This window comes from Belonocnema kinseyi, chromosome 9 (genome assembly GCF_010883055.1).
Source record: "Belonocnema kinseyi isolate 2016_QV_RU_SX_M_011 chromosome 9, B_treatae_v1, whole genome shotgun sequence".
NCBI lineage: Eukaryota > Metazoa > Arthropoda > Insecta > Hymenoptera > Cynipidae > Belonocnema > Belonocnema kinseyi.
Window position 1 is genome coordinate 111,687,227 of NC_046665.1, and position 5,714 is coordinate 111,692,940.

Consider the following 5,714-nt stretch of genomic DNA (forward strand, 5'->3'; position numbering starts at 1 on the left):
GCGCGCGCAACTCGTCATTTACAGCGTCTCCTACTATATTCACACGGACATAGCCCTGTCATAGTATTGGACCGCATCTCGTTTCAGATCTGGGATCACTGAAGCCGGGCTCTGTGTGAGCGACGCCATCGCCGCGAGCCCATGGTGATGCCGAATCTCTATCTTCCACCGAATCATCATTTGTGAAATCTCTTGTTTTTTCGAGTAGTTACATAAATCTGGGTTTTTTGTGCCCAACGGCTTTTTCCCATAAAAGGTGGTTTTGTTTTCACATCCCTGGATTGTGTGATATGAGACGAAGCACCTACGTCTAGGCGATTCATAACTAAACAAGTTTGAAAAATGCATATGTTAGTTCAAATTTTATTTGATACATTTTTAGTTCATAATATTTTCTAACTAATTGTTGATTTTTTAAACGAAAATGACCAAATTTGTTACCAAAAATGGAGAAGATAATTTTACATTGAGAATTCATTTTCAATTTTTAAACACGAATTTTCTACAAATCAGTTTAATTTTATTATATTTACAGTTTAAAAGCTTTTTTATCCATATTGTCAAATTTCAAATGCTTTTAATTTTAAATGTTTTTAAAAACTGCATTGAACATTTAAAAAAAGTTGAAATCGCACTTATTTTAAATTTGTACAGAATTTCTCAAAAGAGTCAAGATAGGAAGATTATTTTAAGTGAGGTTATATCATCATTTGATATTTTAAGTGATTGGATAGATTTTTTTCTAAAAATTTGAAAAATTCTCAGTCGAAAAACAACGTTCACCCTGTAAATGCAACTGTTCGATTAAAAAATATTTTCTCGCTGAAAATTTAGGTTATTTAATTGCATTTCCACCCTGAAAATTCCCCTTTACGGGTTTAAAAATCAACTTTTTTTGTTGTTAAAAACTCAATATATTTCAATTTCAAATGTTAAGAATTTAAAGCTGGGTTGCAACAGTTTTAGCTGTGAAGTTTGATAATATTAACAGATTAGAATTCTGGTCTTTAAATATTAATGGTCAGGGAAATACGTTGGTAGATTTTTAAAATTTTTTTTTGGTGTGTTTAATTTGAATGGAGACATTTAAGAGTGTCTTGTCCAAATTTTAGCGTTGGATTCTTGCTTTTTTAATTTCCACAAATTTGGTACTAAAGTTATTTTTATTAATTTTGCCAATCTAATAATTTTTTCAGCGTTTCTGTGCGATTTATCGAATCTATGTCACACCTTGCGAACAAATCTTTCAAGATTCCTACGACACAATTTATCGCTTTCCTGCATCAAACTCAACGAAAGAATCAAGGATCCGTGAGTGGAAATATTTTTTAAAAAGCACATTTTTTACTCAAATACTAGAAAAAAATTCCCTGATAATTCCAGGTTTTTTTCCAAATATCTCAATTTTTTCCTGGTATAATTTTGCATAGTACCAAATAGTTTAATTTTCAACTAAGAAGGATCAATTTACAATGAAAGAGTTGAATTTTGAACTAAAAAAATTGGTTTTTAACCAGAAATAGAAATTTAACTTTCAAATAAAAAAATTCTACAAAAAAATCTTCAAATAAAGTTATGTATTTTTATATAAAATAATGAATCCTCAACTGAAATAAATTAATTTTAAAGCAAAAAGATTAATTTTAAACAAAACAGTTCAACTTTCAATCAAATATTTTAAGTATTCACTAAAAGCAAAAATATTATTTTAACTAAAGAAATTAATTTTCAACTAAAATAATAAAATATTCAATTGAAATAAGTTACATTTTTAATTAAAATTTTTTAATAGTTTAATTTTTTAAACAAAATTATGAGCTTTCAATTAAAATTATAGAATAGTTTATTTTTTAAGTAAAAAGATGAATTTTCAATGTAAATAATTCAATTTTCAATCCAAAAAATGAATTTTCAACCTAAAAGATGAATTTTTGATTGAAAAGATAGTTTTTACAACAAATCATTCAATAGTTAAATTTTTGGTAAAAATCTAAAATTTAATGAACCAGAAATTTTAACTAAAATAACGGAATATGCAACTAGAATAGTTACATTTTTATTTAAAAAAGAGCCATTTTTAGAAGAAAAAAAATTTAACGAATTGACTCATTCTTCAATTAAAGAGATGAATTTTCAATTACAATTATGATAATTTAATCAAAAAATTCATTTTTAACAAAAGAGTTTAACTCTCTCTAAATAATTAAAATTTCCAGAATTGAAATCTTCAACTGGAATAAATTAATTTAAACGAAAAAAAATTCATTTTTGATCAAAATTATGAATTTTTAACAAGAGTTTAACTTTGAAACCAGTTGTTATATTATTAATCAAGGACATACATTTTCAAGTAAAATGATGAATATTTAACTGGAATAGTTTAATTTTTGACCCATAAAAAATTGCGTTTCAATCGGCAAGATTTGTTTCTACTAAAAAAAGATTATTTTTGAACTAAATACATGAATTTTGAACCAGAAAAGGTAAATTGTCAAACAAAAATTGAATAGTTAGATTATGAGTGGAAAAATTCAAGTTCAACTGAAGAGATGGATTTTTAATTAAATTGATTAATTTTCAATTGATTTTTCGAGCAAAGAAATTAATTTTCAATTAAAATTATTATGACAATTAAGTAATTAAATTTTAATTCCAAAAAAGATAACAAATGTAATCCAGAGAGAGAAAAAATTTGGAAACAAACTGTGAAATTTTCAACAGTATTTTATAATACAGTAAAATTTTCAACAGTATAGTTGAATTTTTAACCAGATACTTTAATTGTCAACCTACAAAGATTAATTTTTAAGCCAAACAGGCAAATTAAAAAAATACAGTTGAATTTTTAACAAAAAGATCAGTTTTCAATAGAAAAAGATGACTTTGAACGAAATTGTTGAATTTTGAATCAAATGATTACATTTTTAACCAAAGTGATAGTATTTCCAACCAAAATGACAAATATAAAAAAAGATATTTCAACTAAATTGTTGAATTTTCAAGCTGAAAAGACAAATTTTCTACAAGAAGTTTAATTTTTAACACAAAAATATTAATTTTCACAAAAAAAGGTAATTTTTAAGAAAAAAATTTAATTTTGTACCAGAGAGATAAATTTTCCAACTGAAATATCATATGGTATTTAAAAATATGTGTCTATTAACAAATATTTTGAGAAATATTAGTCAGTCTTTCAAATTCAATGAAAATAAACTGTTATTCATCAAATATATGTGTTATAAATTTTTTTCTTGTCTGAAATCAAAAGTTACATAATTTGTATACATTATTGTGTATATTTTAATAATTATTTATTTAAATTACAAGAATTGTTTTTCAATGTAATTTTGAATCGCGCTTCAAAGGGTAAACAACCAGCGCTCAACCCTAACGCACGCATGAATGAAAATTATTATCATTTTATTATTGCTTTAAATAGTCCCTAAAAAAAAACTATTTTTTAATTGCACTTATACAGAAAAATTACTTTCTACGAAGATATTAGAAAAATAGAGCAAAAATTAATCGATTCCCATGCATTTGGTCAATTGTTATCCCCTGAGTATTAAACGAAGTAAAGTGGCTAGTGATTGGAGTGAAAATACCTTATTGTATATGTAGACGGTCATGACTTTTTCTATACATCCCGGCTTTAATTTAAATTTCGACGGGCATGAGGAACCTAACTTTTTGAAGTTGCATTAGGAAGTTGTAACTTTTTTCTAAGTGACTGGTACGCCCTATTAAATGAAAGAAATTTGGAAATTAGGTAAATATTGTTTCAGTTGACTTCCTTATTAACAATTATTTAGGCTAATATCGCAAAGCGAATAGTTTCTTTGACAGGTATTAAGGTGGCTGACAGCGCGGTTCAGAACTCCACAACTCTGCATGAGCCAAAATTCAGTTTCCAAATGATACTTTCCCCTAGATGCCCACATGGGCACCTAAGTTTAGAGGAATACATTTGAGACTTGAAAACTCTCTCAAACGGTCATTGGGAGCCCAATGAAATTTGAGCTGCAACAAATTTAACACAAGTGTTTTTCTGTGAATTCATTCGACCGATGAGATTCCGAGATAATATATTGTATAGTTTTGAAAGTGTTACGTGTGAATCTTTTACACTCAATTATATCGAATTTTAAATATAGAAACATTGATTGCGATGTATTAGTGTTATGCCTTACCCAGATGACAATTGGTGCGCAGGATGCGCGCACTGTGGAGGCATGTGTGCGGATTAATCCGCACAACGTGCGTTCCAATCAGCACTCAGATGCGCCATCTATAGAGGTGCATATGCGACGCACGCTATGTAAGGCACGCGCGTGCGTGCATGAAGCAAACACTCGGTACGCGTGGGCTGACTATCCTAAAATTATTTATTTATATTAAGGGTGTTGGTTCAATCCGACTTTGATTTTTTTAATAGGTACGACACTGATTCCATATATATATTATTTTTCGAAGGATTTGTGAACGAAAGAAGGAAAAATTGTCGAATATCCGCGGTTTTGCAAGATCCTCGGATCAATAAAATGTTGAAAAATCAAGAAATTTGTTGAGGAAATTATTATTTTCCCGACAAATATGAATTTTGCGAAAGATAGAAACCAACGGATAGCAGGCGGCAGTATTTGAACGATTAGAATCGTTCGCTAATTCATTTTCTTACTCACAATTTTAACATCAGAGAAGAATTCTAAAGATCAACGGCTCTCCCAAAGGGCCAGGGCTTCATGATGGTGTCCCCAAATTTTGCGAAATTTTGGGACACCATTTTGCAAAATTTGGGGACACCATCATCGAGCCCTGGCCCTTTGGAAGAGTCATTTTATTGATCCGAGGATTTCGCAAAACCCCGGACATTCGATAAGTTTTCTTTCTTTCGTTCACAAATCCTTCGGAAAAAATATATATGAATATGATTCAATGGTTCGAAACACATAAAATATTGATTTTCAATCGATAATTAACAAATTAGAATAACAAACAAATTAAAAAGGTATTTAAATAGCTTATTTTTAGAGAAAATAAAAATATTTAGTGTTAAGTACCTGTGATACTGCGAGGTTGTGGATGCTCAGCGGACGTAAGTGACAGTTATGCAGAGATATAAGTGTGAGAGGATATAAAAAAAAGGATTTGGGTGTGAAATTGACGTAAAATAGCGATAAAATGATTTTTTATAATCGTAATATCATGATTTTACCTATTTAATACTAAGTATTTTTATTTTCTTTAAAAATAAACTCAGACATTTTATCCACTGTTGTGCATATTTTCTACAATAAAAAATCCCTTCCCCCTCGATTTTTTGATTAAAAAAAAGTTTTTGTTTTTAAATTTGTTAAATATTACTTTTTTTATTATTATTAGACCATTAAGCCATTAACCTTTCGGGGTAGGCGTGACTCACTCGGAAGGGGAAAGGAGTAGTGTGTGGATGGGATAGAGATTTTTCAGATTGATCCAGAATTCTCGTGCTATTTAAGTAAATAACACGTTCGTTCCGCAACACTGCTCCGACTCTTCTAAGTAGGGTCTCATTCACACATTCTAACCATTCTTTTCGCGGTCTACCTCTGGGCACGTTGCCATTTACTTTACGTTAATTGCGTTAATTTTACTCTTATCTTTTTCTTGATAAGTCCATGTCTCGCTACCGTATAGTACAGTCGGTACAAATATAGAATTATGTATTGCCATTT

At 29.1% G+C, this 5,714-nt stretch overlaps 1 long non-coding RNA gene across 1 annotated transcript in view; it reads left to right on the forward strand.

Annotated features, from left to right (window-relative positions):
• Positions 1-117: 117 nt before the first annotated feature.
• Positions 118-5,714, forward strand: part of LOC117180823 — a 6,478-nt gene continuing 881 nt past the window's right edge. The window contains exons 1-2 of the long non-coding RNA XR_004468057.1: positions 118-350; positions 1,197-1,311. This is a non-coding gene — a long non-coding RNA (uncharacterized LOC117180823). The remainder of the gene's footprint in view (positions 351-1,196; positions 1,312-5,714) is intronic.